Source organism: Nerophis ophidion, linkage group LG03, assembly GCF_033978795.1.
Source record: "Nerophis ophidion isolate RoL-2023_Sa linkage group LG03, RoL_Noph_v1.0, whole genome shotgun sequence".
Classification (NCBI taxonomy): Eukaryota; Metazoa; Chordata; class Actinopteri; order Syngnathiformes; family Syngnathidae; genus Nerophis; species Nerophis ophidion.
Window position 1 is genome coordinate 13,624,522 of NC_084613.1, and position 25,750 is coordinate 13,650,271.

The 25,750-nt window shown below is 39.8% G+C and overlaps 1 protein-coding gene across 1 annotated transcript in view; it reads left to right on the top strand.

The window, feature by feature from the left end:
* The window catches only part of met (MET proto-oncogene, receptor tyrosine kinase), a 164,043-nt gene that overhangs the window by 43,424 nt on the left and 94,869 nt on the right, over nt 1–25,750 (top strand). The gene's annotated exons all lie outside the window — the stretch shown is intronic.

Here is a 25,750-nt window from a genome sequence, read left to right on the forward strand (position 1 = left end):
TGAGTGATACAGGATGATACAGTGTGATACAGGATTATACCATGTGATGTATGATGATACTGTGTGATACAACATGATACTATTTGATACAGTGTGATACGGTATGATAGTGTGATACAGGATGATTTGGTATGATACAGGATGATAAAGTGCAGGACAGATTGATACTGGGTGATACAGTATATTATTGTATGATACAAATATACATGATGATACTGCGTGATATGGTATGATACAGGATGATAAAGTGCAGAACAGAATGATACTGGGTGATACAGAATATTATTGTGTGATACATGATGATACTGTGTGATACAGGATGATACTGCGTGATATGGTATGATACAGGATGATAGGGTATGTAGAAGTGATTAGTGTGATACAGCACATGTTGCTAAAGGGACCTTTAATGTCAACATTTCAAGTCAAACTCCCTTCTTCTGGTTTTGGCCCTCGGTGCCGCCGTGGTCCTGGTTTGGAGCCGGCCTCCTCCTTCCTTGGCGGCGACTTGAAAGTCTGGCTAATCACAGAGTGCAGCGCGGCGGCAGAGAGCGTGCGGACCGCCAAGCTCCGCCTCCTCGCAGTACTAATTAAAAGGCAGGGTCACTGGCATGGAAATCTAACGCCAACTCCAGCGTGGGATCGTCGTGTTGTTGTTGTTGACCACCTTCAAGCACACTATGAGTTTTGAGGTGCCTAAAGAGGTCACGGGTCATCTTTCACACGTTTTTGACAAAAAAGTTTTTTTTAATGTACAATTTGGTAAATCCGTATATTTTTATTGCCTGTCACTCTGCGTGCTGTGGTCCTACAATTTCTTTCATTTGTCAGCGTTGCAAAATACACTAAGACCTTTTCAGAAAGTGCCTTTTTGTCTTGGAGACAAGTCTTTTTGTGCAAACAAAGATTTGCAAAGAAAAATAATATATTTGAAATTGAAAAAAAAAATAACATTTTCAGAAAAAAAAGGTGTAATTGCAAAACTTTAGTTTTAATGCAAAAGTTTAGTTTTAATGCAAAACTTTGGTTTTACTGTAAAACTTTTTATTTATTGTAAAATTTTTGTTTTAATGCAAAACCTTTGATTTATTGCAAAACTTTATTTTTAATTGCAAAACTTTAGTTTTATTTTAAAACTTTGGTTTTATTGCAATACTTTTGATTTATTGTAAAACTTTATTTTTATTGCAAAACTTTTGTTTTATTGTAAAACTTTGGTTTTATTGCAATACTTTGATTTATTGTAAAACTGTAGTTTTAAAGGAAAACTTTAGTTTTATTGCAAAACTTTTGTTTTACTGCAAATTTTTGTTTTATTGCAAAACTTTTGTTTTAATGCAAAAAACTTTAGTTTTATTGCAAAACTTTAGTTTTCATGCTAAACATTTGTTATATTACAAAACTCTTTAATGCAAAGCGTTGGTTTTATTGTAAAACTGTGGTTTTATTGCAACATTTTTGTTTAATGTAAGTCTTTTGTTTTATTGCAAATTTTAGTTTCATTGCAAAACTTCAGTTTTATTGCAAAACATTTGTTTTAATGTAAAACTTTGGTTTTATCGCAAAACTTTTGATTTAATGTAAAACTTTCGTTTTATTGTAAAACTTTGGTTTTATTGCAAAACTTTTGATTTACTGTTAAACTTGAATTTTATTGCAAAATGTTTTTTTATTTCAAAACTTTAGTTTTACTGCAAAACTTTAGTTTTACTACAAAACTATAGTTTTATGGCAAAACTTTTGTCTCAATGCAAAACTTTTGCTTATTACAAAACTTTAGTTTTAATGCAAAACTTTAATTTTATTGCAAAACTTTTGTTATATTGCAAAATGTTTGTTTTATTAGAAAACTTTTGTTTTATTAGAAAACTTTTGTTTTAATGCAAAACTTTAGTTATATTGCAAAACTTTAGTTTTTGGAAAACTTTGGTTTTATTGCAAAACTTTTGATTTATTATAAAACTTTAGTTTTGTTGCAAAACTTTATATTCATTGCAAAACTTTAGTTTAAATGCAAAACTTTTTTTTTATTAGAAACTTTTGTTTTCATGTAAACTTTAGTTTTTATGCTAAACCTTTGTTTTATTTCAAAACCTTTGTTTTAATGCAAAACTTTACTTTTACTGTAAAACTTTAGTTTTATTTCAAAAATTTGTGTTAATGCAAAACCTTTGCTTTATTGCAAAACTTTAGTTTGTTTACAAAACTTTTGTTTTATTTCATAACTCTAGTTTTATTGTAAAACTGTTGTTTTAATGTAAAACTTTTGTTTTAATGTAAAACTTTGGTTCTATCGCAAAACTTTTGATTTACTGCAAAACTTGAGTCTTATTGCAAAATGTTGGTTTTATAGCAAAACTTCAGTTTTATTGCAAAACTTTTGTTTTAATGCATAATTTTTGCTTTATTGCAAAACATTAGTTTTATTGCAAAACTTAAGTTTTATTGCATTTTTTTTGTTTTAATGCAAAACTTTAGTTCAATTGCAAAACTTTTGAATTATCGCAAAACTTCAGTTTTATTGCAAAACTTGAGTCTTATTGCAAAATGTTGGTTTTATTGCAAAACTTCAGTTTTATTGCAAAACTTTTGTTTTAATGCATAACTTTTGCTTTATTGCAAAACATTAGTTTTATTGCAAAACTTAAGTTTTATTGCATTTTTTTTGTTTCAATGCAAAGCTTTAGTTCAAATGCAAAACTTTTGAATTATTGCAAAACTTCAGTTTTATTGCAAAACTTTTGTTTTAATGCATAACTTTTGCTTTATTGCAAAACATTAGTTTAATTGCAAAACGTAAGTTTTATTGCATTCTTTTTTGTTTTAATGCAAAACTTTTGAATCATCGCAAAACTTCAGTTTTATTGCAAAACTTGAGTCTTATTGCAAAATGTTGGTTTTATTGCAAAACTTCAGTTTTATTGCAAAACTTTTGTTTTAATGCATAACTTTTGCTTTATTGCAAAACATTAGTTTTATTGCAAAATTTAAGTTTTATTGCATTTTTTTGTTTCAATGCAAAGCTTTAGTTCAAATGCAAAACTTTTGAATTATTGCAAAACTTCAGTTTTATTGCAGAACTCTAATTTTATTGTAAAACTTTTTTTTATTGTAAAACTTTTGTTTTAATGTAAAACATTGGTTTTATTGCAAAGCTTTTGATTAATTGTTGCAAAATGTTTGTTTTATTTTTCTTGGCTCCGCTGGACTTCAATGTTGTGGGCGGGGCCTCCTCCGGACAATGTGTTAGAAGCCTTTTTTATTGGTCGGTATCACTCACAACTGGTTGTGGGTATCGGCAGTCACTCCCATATATGGTGTTGCCCATATATGGTCTTTACGCCATCCTTCCAGACTGATGTTGTTGACAGTTTGAGATAGAGATGTTCTGATCAGGGACTTATGCTGCAGAGATGTTATGATCAGGAACTTACGCTGCGGGTTTCTATAGCGATCTTCCATGAGTGAGATGGGCTGATACGGATACCGATCACATGTATTAACCACAAATGTTGCCATGAGTTTATGGGGAGTGCTATTGACAGTTGAACAACAATATATCAACGACTTCCTCACGGCCTTTCCTACAATTGTTGTTAGTTCCTTATCAGTGCGTGTGTTCCTCGGCTTTAGAGGGCGGAGACGCACGGTGTCATGTGACCCGGGTGGTCAAAACAAATACAAGTTTGTACGCTCAAACTTTGAAAGCGTTGACCTCTGACCCGCCAGTGTTTCTCCTGTGCCTTTGAGCAAGCAGACCGCTGACGTGCTGCAAACATCTGCTCAGGACAACTCATTCCGACATAATCCTCACACACACACACACACACACACACACACACACACAACAAACACACACACACACACTTATTCTTGTATTTCTTACCTTCTTGAGACCTGAGAAAAATGCCTACCTCTTTAGGACCACCCTTTCTAGATATATAAAGATTTGTATTTACAACATAATAATATATACATACTATACAAAGCTTGTTGTAAAAAATAAGTTGGAATTTCACAAGAAAAACGTAGAATTTTGGCAGTACTATAATATAAGTTGTCGTTTTACTCAACGCAAGTCCAAATTTTACAAGAAAAACTGAACATCTGTGCAATATTATGATAAAAGTCAAAATTTTCCTCAATAGTAGTCGCAATTTTACAGGAAAAGATTAACATTTTGGAAATTTTAGGAAAAGAGTGGTAATTTTCCTCAACAAAAGTCACACATTCATAAGAAAACTTTTGAAATTTTGGCAATGTTGTAAAATTAATCGGAATTTTACTCAAAAAAAATGTCACTGTTTTATCCCAAAAATTGGCAATTTTGTGATAAAAGACAGAATTTTATGTGACTAATGTCGCCGTTTTGCGTTAAAATGCAATAATATAACATTAAAAAGTAATAGTTTTAAGAGAAAATATTGCAATTTTGCAGAAACAGAAAAAATATGAGAAATTCCCAATTTTGTAAGAAAAAAAGTTGACACATTGCGAGAAACAAACTGCGTTTAGTTAATTTATCGTTTGTAATCATTTTTTTAATCTTCATTATTTTCTTCAAGTTTTTACTGTATGTCTCTATGTACATATATATTTAGATTTTTTTAATATTATGGCCAAAGGGGGCGCATTTTAATTTCCTACACACACTTGTTATTACATATGTTGGCAAGAGGGGGAGCGCTTCAAATTTTTACCCAAACTTGTTATTTCATATGTTGACCAGAGGGGGAGCACTTTTAAAAGCGACACACAGCCAATTAGAAAAATCCCTCCTTTTTAGGACCACCCTCATTTTGATAGATTTCACCACCAGGGGTGCAAATGAGACATTCTCTATTAGATGCAATAGTTTTCCGTATTGGGAGCATGATTTATGTCCTAACTTGTTCACACCTCCTCATATGGAAGCTACTTTTCCTTGTTGGTGTCTCAAGAAGGGTGGAAATACAAGAACACACACACACATAAACACACATTCTTATATTTGTAAGCTTCTTGAGACCTGAGAAAATTGCCTACCTCTTTAGGACCACCCTTTCTAGATATATAAAGATTTGTATTTACAACATTTATATTATATACATATTATGCAAATATATAATATTTGTTGGAATTTCACCAGAAAAAAAGTCACAATTTCACAAGAAAAACGTATAATTTTGGCGGTATTATACTTTTACGAGAAAAACTGAACATTTATGCAATATTATGATAAAAGTTGGAATTTCACTCAATAACAGTCGCAGTTTTACAAGAAAAACTTATTATTTTGCAGATTTTTTTAAAAGAGTCATAATTTTACTCACCAAAACTCACAATTTTTATAAGAAAACTTCACAATTTTGGCAATATTATAATAATAATCCGAATTTGACTCAGCAAAATGATGACAAAGGTCATAATGTTACTCAAAAATGTCACTATTTTATAAGAACAACAAAAAAAATGGGCAATATTAAGATAAAATTCAGAATTTTATATGAGAAATGTCACCATTTTGCAGTAAAAAGTAATAGTTTTACATAAAAAAGTCATACATTTACGAGAAAATGTTGCAATAATACAGTAACAGAAAGAATATGAGAAATTGTTCCCAATTTTAGAAGAAAAAATGTCGACATATTGTGAGAAAGAGACTGATTTTAGGTTGTTTTTTTTTAGTTTTTCTTTGTAATTGTTTTTTAATCTTCTTTATTTACTTCAAGTTATTACAGTATGTCTCCATATACATTTTTTTTAATTAATTTGGGCCAAAGGGGGCACAATTTCAATTTCTTACACACACTTGTTGTTTCATATGTTGACTAGAGGAGGAGCACTTTATAACTGACACAGCCAATTAGAAAAATCCCTCCTTTTTAGGACCACCCTCATTTTGATAGATTTCACCACCAGGGATGCAAATGAGACATTTTCTATTAGATGCAATAGTTTTCCTTATTGGGAGCATGATTTATGTCCTAACTTGTTCACACCTCCTCATATGGAAGCTACTTTTCCTTGTTGTCTCAAGAAGGGTGGAAATACAAGAACACACACACACATACACACATTCTTGTATTTCTTACCTTCTTGAGACCTGAGAAAAAGGCCTACCTCTTTAGGACCACCCTTTCTAGATATATAAAGATTTGTATTTACAACATTTATATTATATACATATTATGCAAATATAAAACATTTGTGGGAATTTCACCAGAAAAAAAGTTACAATTTCACAAGAAAAATGTATAATGTTGGCGGTATTATACTTTTACGAGAAAAACGGAACATTTGTTCAATGTAATGATATAAGTTGGAATTTCGCTCAATAACAGTCGCAGTTTTACAAGAAAAGCTTATTATTTTGCAGATTTTTTGAAAAGAGTCGTAATTTTACTCGCCAAAACTCACAATTTTTATAAGAAAACTTTACAATTTTGGCAATATTATAATAATAATCCGAATTTGACTCAGCAAAATGATGCCAAAGGTCATAATGTTACTCAAAAATGTCACTATTTTATAATAATAACAAAAAAATTGGTAATGCTGCGATAAAAGTCAGAATTTTATATGAAAAATGTCACCGTTTTGCATTAACAAGTAATAATTTTACATAAAAGTTATAATTTTACATTAAAAAGTCATAATTTTACGAGAAAATTTTGCAATAATACAGTAACAGAAAGAATATGAGAAATTGTTCCCAAGAAAAAGACTGATTTTAGTTAGTTTTTTTTAGTATTTCTTTGTAATTGGTTTTTAATCTTCATTATTTACTTCAAATTATTACAGTATGTCTCCTAATAAAAAATAAATTTCAATTAATTTTGGCCAAAGGGGGCACATTTCAATTTCTTACACACACTTGTTGTTTCATATATTGACAACAGGGGGAACCAATTAAAAAAATCCCTCCATTTTAGGACCACCCTCATTTTGATAGATTTCACCACCAGGGGGGCAAATGAGACATTCTCTATTAAATGCAAAATTTTTCCTTATTGGGAGCATGATTTATGTCCTAACTTGTTCACACCTCCTCATGTGGAAGCTACGTTTCCTTGTTGGTGTCTCAAGAAGGCTAGGAATACAAGAACACACACACACATGTGACACACACACTCAAGGCCTGTGTCAGGCAGCAAACAAAGCAGACAAACAAGAAGGGCTATCAAGTCGAGGAGAGCTTTTATCTTCTTGCCAGCGTGGAGTGAATGATATTTATTGATCTTTATTGATCTTATATCAAGTGATTTATCCCCACCGATGAAGGAACGTTCCTACGTGACAGGAATGTTGTTTTCTTTGACAGCAGAGACTTTTAGTGGAGCCCTCGGTCATCAAAACAGGGAGAAGCATCCCAAAAATGAGCTCTAAATCACTTTTAGGTACGTACTCGTTTGCCAAAAGAAGGCCTTTCCAGGCTCGTAGGCCAAACGAGTCGATCCACGATCACACGGATTCACCCCGAACGTCGACATAGTTGTGTCTCGTCATTAAATCGCAGGGATGGAAGGAGACGTCCAAACAAGTGCTTGTTCTCCATTGAAGGGGTGTGGCTGGACACGCCCCCTCATTTGCATAAACATTTGTCGCCAGGCAATCGGATGCAAATGTCAAACATTCAGTTGGCAGTAAAACTACATTCATGTTCTTTTTCTTCTACCTTTGGAAACTTTCACTCTTTTCTGCATACTCCTTTCAAAATACAGCAAATTAAGGCCCAGGGGCCACATACACTTTTCAATCTGGGCAAAATAACTTTTTTAGATCTTTTAAGCTGGAAAGTGCAGCTGCCATTATTTGCGTATACAATGCAGTTAATCGCGATTAATCAGAGAAATACTGCGATTAACTTCGATTAAAATTTTAATCGTTGCCCAGCCCTAATATATATATGTATATATATATATATATATATATATATATATATATATATATATATATGAATATATATATATATATATATTCCTTGCGCACTAATTGCCGCTGATGATGTTAGTTATCAATGGGAAAATGCATTTTTCGACAATATGATTTGCCTGAGAGGCAAGGAGGGTAAAATGGATTAGAAAATAAAGATTAAAAAAAAAATTGTAATTAAAAATAAAATAATGGATTTATTAAAAACATTTTTAACTTGGGACTTCCGGCGGGCCGGATTTTGGGGACCCCTGCACTTGATTGTAAAATATGTCAATCGAAAGTGGGTGCGACATTCATATTTTGTCAATATTCAGTTTTATCGTTCATAGAATTTTTTTTTAATTCCATCACGTTTTTTAAGGTGGTTTGTCATAACGTTTTTAGCATTCAATCAGACATTGTTGGGAGGTTTTGTATTAGTGTCCCTAAAAATAGATACCAGCCCCCAGACACATTTTTTTTTCTAAATGTAGCCCCCGTGTCAAAATAATTGCCCAGGCCTGTCTTAACCCATATTTTGGCTGTTTGTGACCAGGTTTAAACTGTAAGGAGAAGAGCTAATTCCTGAAGGAATTGCGTGTGAATGCTCCCATGCTGAAGTTGTACTGAAAAGCTGACAGAATGTGGTATGAAGGTAAGAATAGTTTGAATGTTGAAGAGTTAGAATTCCCAGAAAAAAAAAAGGAATTTGGTTTGGAACTTGGAAAAGTGTTAGTTTGAATGTCCAGAAATTAGTGGAATGTGTTGAATGTAGTATGAATATAAGAGTAGTATGAATGTTGAATTGTTGGAGTTTCCAAGAATGCTGGAATTTGGTTTGGAACTTGGGAAAGTGTTAGTTTGAATGTTCAGGATGAGTGGAAAAATGTGGAAGAAGTAGTTGACAGAAAAAAGGCTGAGGAAAAAATGAGAATTCCTGGAATTTTTTTGCACTTGGAAAAAAGTTAGTTTAAAATTTCCAAGATGGTTGAATGGTTTGAAAAATGTGGAAATGGTGGAAGTTTGAAAAATGACCAATTAATTTTGAATGGGAAAAATTGGAATTTTAGGAAATCTGGGAATTTTTTTAATTTTTCAAGGAAAGCCCGCAATTCCCGAATAGGCTGAACAGTTTGGAGTTGGAACGGTTTGATTCAGGTGAAAAAATATGGAAGGTAGAGCGTGCCAAGATCTGGAGAAGAAGAAGTTGAATAGATGGATGCATTTTGGCGTGCGTGGATGTCATGTGACCAGCAGCAGATCATCTGGGAGGACTTTTCGCTTCGGCCTTCAGACTCCGCCCCTTTTTCGTAGCTGCTGGATTTACGCCTTCCAAAGGTCAGAGCGACTCGCCGGCGGCGCGTACGGAGTAAAAGGAGCGAGGAGATGAAACGGCGGCGATGAGATATGAAGTGGACATATTTCATCGGCGATAAGAAGTTTCTGGAAGAGCGGGTCCCTAATGAAGTGGCCTTGGGAGGACTTTTCTTCTTCTCTTCACATTCCTTCCTCTGCAAGACACGCCCCTGGACGCCCGCCTGCACTCTGATGGAGTCCCTCCAACTCTCCATAGCCGTTCATTCATTCATCACTTCAGTCATTCATCACTCAATTCAATCATCACTTCATTCATTCATCACTTCAAGCATTCGTCACTGCATTCCTTCATCACTTCAATCATTCATCACTTCAATCATTCATCACTTCATTCATTTATCACTTCATTCATATGTCAATTCATCACTTCAACAAAAATGTGACCTAAAAAAAACAAAATCAGCATGGGCCTGTGCATCTTCTACATGGTTTTTGATATATATATATATATATTTTTTATTTTTTATATATATATATATATATATATATATATATATATATATATATATATATATATATATATATATGTCACGCCGACTTTGAAGAAGAAAACGACCAAAAATGGCGGCTGCATCCTTTGACTTGTCAGTGTGTGGAGTGGTCCCCAACCACCGGGCCGTGGCCCGATTGGTACCGGGCCGCAGAAGAATTTTTTATTAAAAAAAAAAAAAAAAAAACGTTTTTTTATTAAATCAACATAAAAAACAAAATATACACTTACAAATAGTGCACCAACCACAAAAAACTCCCTTTTTCATGACAAAGAAGAAAAAGAAAAAAAAAGGACACCCCCCTCCCCCGGGCCGCGGGACAAATTATTAAGCGTTGACCGGTCCGCGGATACAAAAAGGTTGGGGACCACTGAGTGTGTGGGCCTCGGTGGAAAAGCCTGGGCACCCCTGTTCCATCCATCCATCCATCCATCTTCTTCCGCTTATCCGAGGTCGGGTCGCGGGGGCAGCAGCCTAAGCAGGGAAGCCCAGACTTCCCTCTCCCCAGCCACTTCGTCTAGCTCTTCCCGGGGGATCCCGAGGCGTTCCCAGGCCAGCCGGGAGACATAGTCTTCCCAACGTGTCCTGGGTCTTCCCCGTGGCCTCCTACCGGTTGGACGTGCCCTAAACACCTCCCTCGGGAGGCGTTCGGGTGGCATCCTGACCAGATGCCCGAACCACCTCATCTGGCTCCTCTCGATGTGGAGGAGCAGCGGCTTTACTTTGAGTTCCTCCCGGATGACAGAGCTTCTCACCCTATCTCTAAGGGAGAGCCCCAAACTCATTTCGGCCGCCTGTACCCGTGGTCTCATCCTTTCGGTCATGACCCAAAGCTCATGACCATAGGTGAGGATGGGAACGTAGATCGATCGGTAAATTGAGAGCTTTGCCTTCCGGCTCAGCTCCTTCTTCACCACAACGGATCGATACAGCGTCCGCATTACTGAAGACGCCGCACCGATCCGCCTGTCGATCTCACGATCCACTCTTCCCCCACTGTTCTAAAGGTTAAAAAACTTTTGAGGGTGAGTGCGAGTCCTTGTTGTTGTGCGCACGTTAGCGCCGCTGTCGGGTCACCCGGGCGTGGTGCCGGCGCCATTGTCTCCTTGTCGCCTTCTCTCGGCACGCCGACCATGCACGCTCTCGCACGTGCGCACGCCTAAGCACGTAGCGACAAATGCGCGCAGGAGCTCCGCGGGTCGGGTTGCGGCCCAACGTGTCTTGTTGTCGTCTTCGCAGCAGCTCGCCGGGAACAAAAGAGGTCAAAGGTCGCTGGTTCCGGTGACCTGCGTTTATTTTTGCTTGAACGCCTTCAGATTATCCTGGCAATATTTGACATTTGTGTTCCGAGTTGGTCCCGTCGCAGGTTTAGGTTTGTCCCCGGGCCCCAGTCATGGTCTGACACCAAAGATTGGGGATCGGCTTTCATTGCAGGGCCGGGGGGCCGGGGAGCCCCGTGAAAGTGAAACCTGACGCCCTGGCTGTTGTGTTCCTCACAATGGTGGTGTTGGGTGTCGCACGTGGGCGCCCCGCGGTGATGCCGCCGCTGCCGCTTCAGCACCCGCTACCCGACTGGAACGTCACCTCGGAGGAAGGTGACGGAAATGTGAGATTTCTGCTTTAATGTCGGCTTTTTTTCCCTCCATTAGTGTCGCCAGGTGGCTTTCACCGCTTACGGTCAAAAACACATTTGTAACCTTTCGCCTATTGGATAAAAACACGCTAATAAAAACAAAACCGCTCACTCGGTTGGTAGAGCGGCCGTGCCAGCAACTTGAGGGTTCTGGGTTCGATCCCCACTTTCTGCCATGCTGCTGTTGTGTCCTTGGGCAAGACACTTTACCCACCTGCTCCCATTGCCACCGACACTGGTTTAAAGGCCTACTGAAACCTACTACTACCCACCACGCAGTCTGATAGTTTATATATCAATGATGAAATATTAACATTGCAACACATGCCAGTATACTAAATTGCAATTTTAAATTTCGCGCCGAAGTATCCTGCTGAAAACGTCGCGGTATGATGAAGCGTGCGCGTGACGTCATGGATTGTAGAGGACATTTTGTTCCAGCATCGATCCCAGCTATTAAGTCGTCTGTTTTCATCGCAAAATTCCACAATATTCTGGACATCTGTGTTGCTGAATCTTTGGCAGTTTGTTCAATGAACAATGGTGACATCAAAGAAGAAAGCTGTAGTTGGGAAGCGGTGTATTGCAACACAAACACAGCCTGTGTTTCATTGTTGACATTCCCGAAAGATGACAGTCAAGCTTTACTATGGAACAGAGATGTCAAGCGAACACGGTTAGATTGGACCACACACACAAAGTACAGTGTTTTATGCGGCGATCATTTCGAAAGATCGTGTTTCGAAGAGAGTCCCTTGCGAAGGGCAGGGATGGGCATCGCCACCACCCGTCGACTGGTGCTGAAGTAAGGTGTGGGGCCGACCTTCAGGGTGTACAGGTACGACCATATAATCTCACTAAAACACTAGTAATGTCAGGCTTGCCACTGACAGTTTGTTTGTGTTTTAGTTTCTCCTCTGTGTTTAGTATTTCCTGTCCTTAGTTCCTGTCAAGTGCTCTTATTTTGTCAGCTTCCTGTCTTGTTCCCTGAGTGCTGTGTTTCTTGCAGCTACGGCTGATTGGCACCTGGCCACACCTGTTGCCAATCAGCCCGCTCCTATTTGTACCTGCTTTATCTCGTGTCAGTTGCTGGATCATTGTATTGTATTGTCGTTGCCACATATCACTCTTGTCGTGCTACCTGTCGTGTCGTTTTTGTTACAGCTACTACCTGTCATGCTACATTTTGTCCTGGTCGTCGTAGCGGTAAGCTGTTTCTGTTAGCACTAGTTATTTCCAGTTTTTCTGTTTGTTATCCACTAGCTTCCATGCTAAAGTTCCTTTTGTTTTCTAGCTTCCAGTGCTAGCTCCCTTAGTTTGCTATTCCGCCCATGAGCCTGCTTTTTTTTTGTTCTTGTTTAGTTTGAATTAAATAATGTTTTCATATCAAATGCCTGCCTCCATCTCTGCATCTTGGGGTTCCTCAACAAATAAGGAATAAGGAATCCCTTATCTGCTTATTGTGTTACTAGTGTTCCAGAATTATCCTAGTAAATTTGTCTAATAACATCTGAATCGCTCCCACTGCCCTGTTTTTTTCTTATTTCTAGTCCTTCACTCTCACTATCCTCATCCACGAAACTTTCATCCTCGCTCAAATTAGTGGGGAAATCGTCGCTTTCTCGGTCCGAATCGCTCTCGCTGCTGGTGGCCATGATTGTAAACAATGTTCAGATGTGAGGAGCTCCACAACCCGTGACGTCACGCGCACATCGTCTGGTACAGGCAAGGCTTTTTTATCAGCGACCAAAAGTTGCGAACTTTATCGTGGATGTTTTCTACTAAATCCTTTCAGCAAAAATATGGCAATATCGCGAAATTATTAAGTATGACACATAGAATGGACCTGCTATCCCCATTTAAATAAGAAAATCTCATTTCAGTAGACCTTTCAATGTAACTCAGATAACGAGTTTTGCCATGTAAAGCCCTTTAAGTCACTAGAGAAAATCGCTATATAAATATAATTCACATCACATTCTAAGTCAGGGTTCACGCGAGTCGCTAGTCTGCCTGATGCCCTGACCCACCACCAACAATTTCAGTATGCTAAAGTCAAAATGTTAACTGTAAGTACTAGAGATGTCCGATAATATCGGACTGCCGATATAATCGGCCGATAAATTCTTTAAAATTTAATATCGGAAATTATCGGTATCGGTTTCAAAAAGTAAAATTCATGACTTTTTAACATGCCGCTGTACGGAGTGGTTCACGGACGTAGGGAGAAGTACAGAGCGCCAATAAACCTTAAAGACACTGCCTTTGCGTGCTGGCCCAATCACATAATATCTACGGCTTTTCACACACACAAGTGAATGCAATGCATACTTGGTCAACAGCCATACAGGTCACACTGAGGGTGGCCGTATAAACAACTTTATCACTCTTACAAATATGCGCCACACTGTGAACCCACACCAAACAAGAATGACAAACACATTTCGGGAGAACATCCGCACCGTAACATAACACAAACACCACAGAACAAATACCCAGAACCCCTTATAGCACTAACTCTTCCGGGACGCTACAATATACACCCCCTGCTACTTCATACTCCCGCCCACCTCAACCTCCTCATGCTCTCTCAGGGAGAGCATGTCCCAAATTCCAGGCTGCTGTTTTGAGGCATGGAAAAACTTGTTTCATTGTTTAATGCATCACAACCAAATTAGGCATAATAATGTGTTAATTCCAAGACTGTATATATCGGTATCGGTTGATATCGGAATCGGTAATTAAAAGTTGGACAACATCGGAATATCTGCAAAAAAGCTATTTTTGGACATCCCTAGTACCGATTGGTGATCAGAGGATGGAATCAGAGCAGGGCAGCTAACTCGCTCTGGTTGGCGAGGAGGAAGTAGGGGACGGCGTGGCGCTGTTAGAAGAGTGGCCGTGCCAGCAACCTGAAGGTTCCTGGTTCAATCCCCACCTTCTACCAACCTCGTCACGTCCGTTGTGTCCTTGCTCCTGATGGGTCGTGGTTAGTTGCCTTGCATGGCAGCTCCCTCCATCAGTGTGTGAATGTGTGTGTGAATGGGTGAATGTGGAAATAGTGTCAACGCGCTTTGAGTACCTTGAAGGTAGAAAAGTGCGATACAAGTATAACCCATTTACCATAAGTGCAGCGTTTGTGTCAAATATGAAATTGTGACGATAACCATAGATCTGGGGGGGAGGAGGAAGGAGGCAATTTGATCGTTTTGCTGCCTCAGAGTCACGGCGTCTGAGTCCCTAAAGGCGCTGAAGCGTCCGCACGCTCGCTGGCTTCCTCCTACGCCCGCCTTTTTATGAGCCCCCGTCCGTCCGTCTTCAAAGCCGAAGCGGCCCAAAATAATGACTTGATGACCTTCGACCTGCGGGCTGAAGCCTTGGGTCGGAGGTCAGCGAGGTATGGCTTTGCTATTAAAGAAGATGAAGGTGGGCAATGATGTCGTCCAAACATTAATGATTAACACACAAACAAACACACACACACACATACTGGTTATCATTTGGAATGGGGACCAAGTTTTTGTTCAGGACTTGTGGGGACCACCCTTTCTACAGGTTGTGGAGGTATTAAAAAAAAATGAGGTAAAATGGCCACTGCCCATTTAGCTCATACATGTCTTTAAATCTCTGGATCGATGAAGTAATGTGCTGATAATCCTTACTGGGGACCCTGGGGGAAAATTTACATAATTTTACATAATTCACACAAAGTTGTTCGTGACTAGTGAGGACCATCACAAAAAATATAATGTTCAAATTAAATATGACATGATCGTCAGAATACAGCACTGCAGCTGTTCCCTTATTGGAAGTTTCACCAGATGGAAATGATTAACTATACACGGAAGAAGTGTGAGCAGAGCAGCGAGTGCAGTACCAGCTACAACCCGACGAGGGGGCTGCTGTGCAAATGTCTCACATTCAAACTAACCAGTAAATATGTTTTATTTGCCAAAGCTTAAAAATCACTTAAGTATCTGACTATCATTTACAAACCCCGTTTTCATAGGAGTTGGGAAATTGTGTTAGATGTAAATATAAACGGAATACAATGATTTGCAAATCCTTTTCAACCCATATTCAGTTGAATGCACCACAAAGACAAGATATTTGATGTTCAAACTCATAAACTTTATTTTTTTTTCGCAAATAATAATTATTTTAGAATTTCATGGCTGCACCACGTGCCAAAGTAGTTGGGAAAGGGCATGTTCACCACTGTGTTACATCACTTTTTCTTTTAACAACACTCAATAAACGTTTGGGAACTGAGGAGACACATTTTTGAAGTTTTTCAGGTGGAATTGTTTCCCATTCTTGCTTGGTGTACAGCTTAAGTTGTTCAACAGTCCGGGCGGGGTCTCTGTTGTAGTATTTTAGGCTTCAAAATTTTCAGTGGGAGACAGGTCTGGACTACAGGCCGGCCAGTGTAGTACCCAGAATCTTTTACTATGAAGCCACGCTGTTGTAACACATGGTGTGGCATTGTTTTGCTGAAATAAGCAGGGACGTCCATGATAACGTTGCTTAAATGGCAATATATGTTGCTCTAAAACTTGTATGTACCTTTTAGCATTAATGGTGCCTTCACAGATGTGTAAGTTACCCATGCCTTGGCCACTAATTCACCCCCATACCATCACAGATGATGCCTTCTGAACTTTGCGCCTATAACAATCCGGATAGTTATTTTCCCCTTTGTTCCGGAGGACACCACGTCCACAGTTTCCAAATATAATTTGAAATGTGGACTCGTCAGACCACAGAACACTTTTACACTTTGCATCAGTCCATCTTAGATGATCTCGGGCCCAGTGAAGCCGGCAGCGTTTCTGGATGTTGTTGATAAATGGCTTTTGCTTTGCATAGTAGAGCTTTAACTTGCGCTTACAGATGTGGCGACAAACTTTATTTAGTGACAGTGGTTTTCTGAAGTCTTCCTGAGTCCATGTGGTGATATCCTTTAGAGATTGATGTCGGTTTTTGATACAGTGCCGTCTGAGGGATCGAAGGTCCCGTTCATTCAATGTTGGTTTCCGGCCATGCCGCTTACGTGGAGTGATTTCTCCAGATTCTCTGAACCTTTTGATGATTCTTGCAATTGCACTTTGAGAAACGTTCTTAAACTGTTTGACTATTTGCTCACGCAGTTGTGGACAAAGTGGTGCACTATTTCGGGAAGCTGTTTCATACCCAATCATGGCACCCACCTGTTCCCAATTAGCCTGCACACCTGTGGGATGTTCCAAATAAGTGTTTGATGAGCACTCCTCAACTTTATCAGTATTTATTGCCAGCTTTCCCAACTTATTTGTCACGTGTTGCTGGCATCAAATTCTAAAGTTAATGATTATTTGCAAAAAAAAGAAACGTTTATCAGTTTGAACATCAAGTATGTTGTCTTTGTAGCATATTCAACTGAATATGGGTTGAAAATGATTTGCAAATCATTGTATTCCGTTTATATTTACATCTAATCCAATTTCCTAACTCATATGGAAACGGGGTTTGTTAAAAGGTTTCCCTTTAGGGGTCCTGTTTTTTTTTTGTCCCCATACCTTCTGAAGTCCCCCAAAGGTGACTGTGTAAACAGAGCGATGTCCCCATTAAGTCAGCATTGCCAGAACACACACACACACACACGTGCAACAACAACAACACAAGTTGCCCTGCTGGAATGTAAGCTAGCATGAAAGTGTTCCCAGGATCCTTCGCTCCAAGTGGCTGCGCTCGGAGCGCTCGGGTGGGGGGGGTGGGGGGGGGGGGGCACTATCAAGACCACGGCTCCATTACGAGCGTCGCCTGATGAAAGACGAGCTGAGGGGGCTTAGCTGCGATACCGCCCACACGAATGAAAGCCGATATCACGGCGCCCTTAAAAACACGCTCTCTTCTCGCCTCGCCGGCGATCAAACAATAACAAGACTCCTAGTGATTTACCTTGCTGCGCCAGGAGTCCGCCGGGATAGGCTCCGGCTTTAAGCCTCTAAATGCCGAGTTGGCGCAGGTCAAAGCAGTTAAAAAGTGTATTGAAGAGCGCAGGAGGACCCCGTTGCTTTTGAATGATGGATGATTTGAGGCACACATTAAAAGCGTTACTAAAACGGCCTTCTTTCATCTCCGTAATATCGCTAAAATTCGCTCCATTCTGTCCACTAAAGACGCTGAGATCATTATCCATGCGTTTGTTACGTCTCGCCTCGATTACTGTAACGTATTATTTTCGGGTCTCCCCATGTCTAGCATTAAAAGATTACAGTTGGTACAAAATGCGGCTGCTAGACTTTTGACAAGAACAAGAAAGTTTGATCACATTACGCCTGTACTGGCTCACCTGCACTGGCTTCCTGTGCACTTAAGATGTGACTTTAAGGTTTTACTACTAACGTATAAAATACTACACGGTCTAGCTCCAGCATATCTTGCCGATTGTATTGTACCATATGTCCCGGCAAGAAATCTGCGTTCAAAGGACTCCGGCTTATTAGTGATTCCCAAAGCCCAAAAAAAGTCTGCGGGCTATAGAGCTTTTTCATTTCGGGCTCCAGTACTCTGGAATGCCCTCCCGGTAACAGTTCGAGATGCCACCTCAGTAGAAGCATTTAAGTCTCACCTTAAAACTCATTTGTATACTCTAGCCTTTAAATAGTCTCCCTTTTTAGACCAGTTGATCTGCCGTTTCTTTTCTTTTTCTCCTATGTCCCACTCTCCCTTGTGGAGGGGGTCCGGTCCGATCCGGTGGCCATGTACTGCTTGCCTGTGTATTGGCTGGGGACATCTCTGCGCTGCTGATCCGCCTCCGCTTGGGATGGTTTCCTGCTGGCTCCGCTGTGAACGGGACTCTCGCTGCTGTGTTGGATCCGCTTTGGACTGGACTCTCGCGACTGTGTTGGATCCATTATGGATTGAACTTTCACAGTATCATGTTAGACCCGCTCGACATCCATTGCTTACCTCCTCTCCAAGGTTCTCATAGTCATCATTGTCACCGACGTCCCGCTGGGTCATTATTGTCACCGACGTCTCACTGGGTGTGAGTTTTCCTTGCCCTTATGTGGGCCTACCGAGGATGTCGTAGTGGTTTGTGCAGCCCTTTGAGACACTAGTGATTTAGGGCTATATAAGTAAACATTGATTGATTGATTGATTGATGTAGAATTAATCTAAGCTAAGATGGACTCGGTGGAAGAAAGGAGAGTATGGCATCCTGCTCCTTGTGGCTCTGCGAGCGTTAGGCTGGGACGAGCTAACTATCCCAGTTTGTAGCAGCCCTAAGCGGCCTACAAGCTACGGTGAGCTGGTTTAGACCCATAATAGATTTAGTCCTTTAGCTAGTCCCATCCTCACCTATGGTCATGAGCTTTGGGTTATGACCGAAAGGACAAGAAATGAGTTTCCTCCGCCGGGTCTCTCCCTTCGAGATAGGGTGAGGAACTCAAAATAAAGCCGCTGCTCCTCCACATGGAGAAGAGCCAGATGAGGTGGTTTGGGCATCTGCTCAAGATGCCACCCGACCGGCAGGAGGCCAAGGGGAAGACCCAGGACACGTTGGGAAGACTATGTCTCCCGACTGGCCTGGGAACGCCTAGGGATCCCCTGGCAGGAGTTGGACGAAGTGGCTGGGGAGAAGGAAGTCTAGGGTTCTCTGCTAAGGCTGCTGCCCCCACTGACCTGACCTTGGATCAGGGGAAGAAAATGGATGGCTTGATGGCTAGTCCTACACCCCAGTCTTCCGGACAACACACTTGTTTTATTTTTGGTGTATCTGATGCCGCTTAGGAGGTTGATCTGTAGTTTTTCAACTGTTTCTTATCACTTCTATGCAGATGATATTCAACTGTTATGCTCCTTCAATGATTCAGTTCCACTTTTTATCCAAGTTCTTGGAGTGTCTATCCCAGGGGTGTCAAACTCAAATACAGAGTGGGCCAAAATTTAAAACTGAACAAAGCCGCGGGCCAATGTTGAACAAATTAACCTTTTAATAGGGACCCAAACAAGTTTTGCAATGAATATTGAACAAGCAGGGCTTAAATAGGGCAGCACGGTGGGGCAGGGGTTTGTGCATTTGCCTCACAATACGAAGGTCCTGAGTAATCCTAGTTCAATCCCGGGCTCGGGATCTTTCTGTGTGGAGTTTGCATGTTCTCCCCGTGACTGCGGGGGTTCCTTCCGGGTACTCGGGCTTCCTCCCATGGAACAGGCAGAGCTTATATGACGTAATAGTGCAAAATCAACTTTCAAAAAATAAACGAAAAAACATCGGTGGTATATTAAATACAATTTAATTTAAAAAAATCATGCCTATTTTCTATTTGCAGCCTTCTAAGGTAAATATCAAGTTAACGTTCTCAACAGGCTAATAAATTCGAAAATAAAATAAAAATGAGGTGGGCGGGGTTTGGTGGTAGCGGGGGGGTGTACATTGTAGCGTTCCGGAAGAGTTAGGGCTGCAAGGGGTTCTGGGTATTTCTTCTGTTGTGTTTATGTTGTGTTACAGTGCGGGTGTTCTCCCGAAATGTGTTTTGTCATTCTTGTTTGGTGTGGGTTCACAGTGTGGCGCATATTTGTAACAATGTTAAAGTTGTTTATACGGCCACCCTCAGTGTGACCTGTATGGCTGTTGACCGAGTATGTGTGTGTGAAAGCCGCATATATTATGTGACTTGGCCAGCACGCTGTTTATATGGAGGAAAAGAGGACGTGACGACAGGCACACTCCCTATATTGTTGTCCGGGTGGAAATCGGGAGAATGGTTGCCCAGGCAGATTTTCGGGAAGGGCACTAAACTTCGGGAGTCTCCCGGGAAAATCGGGAGGGTTGGCAAGTATGAGTATTAGCGGTGAATGTGGTGTTACCGGCGGGCCAGCTTTAATGTTAATTTGATATCGCCTCAATGGCCAAATGAAATCAAACGGTGGGCCCAATTTGGCCCGCGGGCCAGAGTTTGACACACATGGTCTATCCTGTATTAAAAACTGGTTGTCCTCAAAATTCCTCCAGATAAATTCTAACAAAACGGAAACTCTGATAACTGCTCACGATAAAAATATCCCCCTGATCAAGAACTCTCTTGTTGCTCTGGGTGCATCTGTTAAAATCAGCCTCAGAAAACTTGGGGTTGTGTTGGATCAGTCCATGTCTTTGGAGGCTCTCTGTCGTCAGCTGACCAAAGACTGTTTTTATCATCTCAGAAATATTTTTATAGTGAGAAATTTGTTGTCAAAGTTGGATCTGGAAATGATCATTCACATGTACATTTCGTCTTCCATTGACTATTGCAGTTCTCTTTTCAACAAGTTATCACTGAAGAGACTTCAGACTGTAGAAAATGTGGCTGCCAGACTTTTATCCGGTGCACCCTGAACGGCCCGTATCACCCCCGTTTTATCCAGTCTTCATTGGCTTCCAGTTAAATTCCGCATTGAGTTTTAAGATTTTAGTCTTGACATTCCGTGCGTTGCATGGTGGGGCCCTTCAGTACATCACTGACTTGCTATGCCCCTACTCTTCAGGGCGCAGCCTCCGGTCTTAACGCCAGGGTCTTCTGAAGATCCCCAAAACTCGTATTAAAACCTGTTCAGACCTGGCATTCCAGGCCATAGCTCCCAGACTATGAAACTCCGAGTCATACCAAAGACTATGAAAATGGGACCCATTACCTCCCTGCTTGGCACTCAGCATAAAGGGTTGGAATTGGGGGTTAAAGCACCAAAAATGATTCCCGGGCGCGGCACCGCTGCTGCTCACTGCTCCCTTCACCTCCCAGGGGGTGAACAAGGGGATGGGTCCAATGCAGAGGACACATTTCTCCACACCTAGTGTGTGTGTGACAATCATTGGTACTTTAACTTTAACTTAACTTTAACTAAGTTCTTGGAGTGTGTATCCTGTATTAAAAACTGGTTGTCCTCAAAAGACCTGGCATTCCAGGCTATAGCTCCCAGACTCTGGAACAACTTGCACCGGTCCCTCCGTGATCTTGACTGTGTTGAACTTTTAAGAAACATTTGAGAACTTCTCTTTTTAGTTAAGTTTTTAGTCAATCCACCTTTTAAGTTTACATTTTTGTCCACTTCTTATCCTTTTTATGATGTTGCCCCTGTGGTTTTATTAGGGACCGATGTCCCTTTGGGACAGAGGACCCTATTGAATTTCTAGCATTTTAATATTATTCTTTATTCTTTATTATTATACCGCCGCCTCTTTGAGCTGTAATTTGACCCCCTTAACATGCTTCAAAACTCACCAAATTGGACACACACATCAGGACTGGCAAAAATTGCGATCTAATCAAAAAACCGAACCTCAAAACTCAAAATTGCGTTCAATTGCCTCGTAGAAAGAAAACACAAACAAAACTGCCTCTAACTCCCAGTAGGAATGTCATAGACACATGAAACAAAAACCTCTAAGTAGGTCTCACTTAGACGGTACTTAGGGGCGGTATAGCTTGGTTGGTAGAGCGGCCGTGCCAGCAACTTGAGGGTTGCAGGTTCGATCCCCGTTTCCGCCATCCTAGTCACTGCCGTTGTGTCCTTAAATGTAAAAAATTTTGATTTTGGGTTTCACTATGTAAAGCGCTTTGAGTCACTTGACAAAAGGTGCTATATAAATATAATTCACTTCACTTCACCTATATTTCATACACTGACAACCCCCAGCAAAAATTAAGAGGAAGTTTGCAATTCCCCCTTCAAAACAAAAGTTGTGTAAAAACAGTAACCTTTTTTCAAACATTATCTCCTCTGAGCGCGTTTGTTGTGTCGGCTTCAAATAAGCACAGGAGAGAGATTGAACCCCTCTGATTAAAAGTTGATGAAAGAGTTTTACTTGCTGCTCCGGTTTGGATTTTATGAGCCCTCAAAGAAACGCTGCTCTGCTCCTGGTGCACTGCAGCCGTCTCAAGGTGGCGGCACCCTGCTCAGACAAAACTGCCTCTAACTCCCAGTAGGAATGTCAGAGACACATGAAACAAAAACCTCAATGTAGGTCTCAATTAGACCTATATTTCATACACTGACAATCCTCAGATAAAATCAACAAGAAGTTAACCATTCCTCATTCACTACAAAAGCTTCTCTCCTTTCGCAATACATTAGAGTCTCAAGATGGCGACACCCTGCTCAGATAAAACTGCCTCTAACTCCCAGTAGGAATGTCGTAGACACGTGAAACAAAAACATCTATGTAGGTCTCACTTAGACCTATATTTCATACACTGACAACCCCCAGCTAAAATCAACAAGAGGTTTACAATTCCCCCTTCAATACAAAAGATGGCTATAAATACTCTGTGCCGTCCATCACTGCTTGCAGCTTTACTTTGAATTGTTGTTTTCCATCCATCCATTTTCTACCGCTTGTCTCTTTCGGGTTTGTGGGGGGTTGCTGGAGCCTATCTTAGCTGCATTCGGGTGTTAGGCGGTGTATACCCTGGACAAGTCGCCACCTCATCCCAGGGCTGAATTGTTGTGTTACTTCACCTATGTTTTGTACAGCGCTTTGTGATTTTATCTGTGAAAAGCACTTTATAAATACAATTTATTTACTTACTTACTTACCTAGTCATAGGGGACTTTATCACCAGGATCATACAGCTTAGTAAACCTGCCATAATTAAATCAATGGTTGTACAAACTCCGGCCGAGTCATACCAAAGACTTTAAAAATGGGACCCATTACCTTCCTGCTTGGCACTTAGCATCAAAGGTTGGAATTGGGGGTTAAATCAACAAAAATGATTACCTGGCGCGGCCACCGCTGCTGCTCACTGCTTCCCTCACCTCCCAGGGGGTTATCAAGGTACTCAAAAAGCTTTGACACAATTTCCACATTCACACATACTTTCTGGAGCGGCCATGCAAGGCCCTAACCACGACCGATCCGGAGCAAAAGTGAAGTGTCTTGCTCAAGGACACAACGGACGTGACTAGGATGGCGGAAGCTCGGGATCGAACCGGTAACCCACAGGTTCCTGGCACGGCCACTCTACAAACCGAGCCACTCGGTTGATGACTTTATGAATTTCTTCAATAAAAAAATTGAATCATTAGAAAGGAGATTAAAGACAATGCGTTACAGTTCCAACTGGGTTGTATTAACACCGATACGAATGTATGTACGAATGTATGTACGAATGTACTGTATGTGTCTCTCTCTTTTTGAAGAAATAACACTAGAGGAATTGTTACGGCATGTAAATGGGACAAAACAAACGGCATGTTTACTTGTCCCTCTTTCTGGGAAACTTACCGAGGAGCGGTGTAGCACCTCTCCTTTATCTCGAAAATCTTTGAAAAAATTGTTGCACGGCAGCTAAATGAACACTTATCGGCTAACAATCTCTGTGAACCCTTTCAGTCCGGTTTCAGGGCAAATCCTTCTCAGGAGACCACCCTGGCAAAAATGACTAATGATCTATTGCTAACTATGGATGTCGATGCGTCATCCATGTTGCTGCTACTTGCTATCGATACTGTCGATCATAACATTCTATTAGCATCTATAAAATCACGTATTGGTATGCCAGACTGAGCCTTTTCATGGTTTAACTTCTACCTTACTGAAAGGATGCAGTGCGTACATCTGCGCTCCTTTCCAAGGTTCTTGTTGTTCCCATTGGGTTGACTTTGTTCTTGTCCTGATGTGGGATCTGGTCTTAGGATGTTGTTGTGGCTTGTGCAGCCCTTTGAGACATTTGTGATCAAAGCTATATAAACAAACTTTGATTGATTGAATCTGGTCCAGGGTCGAACTTTCACCAATAAAAATGTATTGTTTTAGTAGCAAGCTTCTGATTTATTTTTCTTTGAAGGCTATTAAAACAAAAAGTTGAAGGTAATGACAAAACAAAGTCACACATAGATAATAGAAGCTAGTTTGTGTCGGTGCTGCTGGTCCTTGATTATGTTCATCCTTTTTATTGTGTTCATCATGTTTATCATGTTCATCGTGTTTATCATGTTCATCATGTTTATCTTGTTCATCGTGTTCATCATGTTCATCATGTACATTGTGTTTATGATGTTTATCATGTTCATTGTGTTTCCAATGTTCATTGTGTTCATTATGTTTATCATGTTCCTCATGTTTATCATGTCCATCGGGGTTCTAATGTTCATCGTGTTTCTCATGTTTGTGTTCATCGTGTTTCTAATGTTCATCATGTTCATCGTGTTTTTATTGTTCATCGCGTTCGTTATGTTCATGTTCATCATATTCATCGTGTTTCTAATGTTCATTGTGTCCATTATGTTCAAGGAACTCTTCTGAAGGAATCAATAAAGTTCTATCTATCTATCTATCTATCTATCTATCTATCTATCTATCTATATATATATCTATCCATCTATCTATCTATCTATCTATCTATCTATCTATCTATCTATCTATCTATCTATGTTCATCGTGTTTTTCATGTTCATCGTGTATATCATGTTTATCATGTTCATCGTGTTTCTCATGTTTGTGTTAATCATGTTCATCCTGTTTCTATTGTTTATTGCGTTCGTTATGTTCATGTTTATCATGTTCATCGTGTTTCCAATGTTCATTGTGTTCATTATGTTTATCAAGTTCATCATGTGTTTCATGTTCATCGTGTTTCTAATGTTCATCGTGTTCATCGTTTTTTATTGTGTTCATTTTGTTTATCATGTTCATCGTGTTTCTAATGTTCATTGAGTTCATTATGTTCATCGTGTTAATTATGTTCATCATGTTTATCATGTTCATCGTGTTTCTAATGTTCATCATGTTCATCGTGTTCATTATGTTCATCGTATTCATCGTTGTTTATCATGTTCATTATGTTTATTGTGTTCATCGTGTTTCTAATGTTCATCGAGTTCATTATGTTCATCGTGTTAATTATGTTCATCATGTTCATTGTGTTTTTCATGTTCATCGTGTTTATCATGTTCATCATGTTTCTAATAATCATCATGTTAATCGTGTTCATTATGTTCATCGTGTTCATCGTTGTTTATCGTGTTCATCGTGTTTCTAATGTTCATTGAGTTCATTATGTACATTGTGTTAATTATGTTCATCATGTTCATCATGTTCATCATGTTTTATATGTTCATCGTATTTATCATGTTCATCATGTTAATCATGTTCGTCGTGTCTCTCATGTTTGTGTTCATCATGTTCATCGTGTTTCTAAAGTTTATCGCGTTCATTATATTCATCACGTTTATCATGTTCATCGTGTTCATCTTGTTTCCAATGTTCATCGTGTTCATTATGTTTATCATGTTTATCATGTTCATTGTGTTTGTAATGTTCATCATGTTTATCATGTTCATCGTGATTTTCATGTTCAGCGTGTTTTTAATGTTCATCATG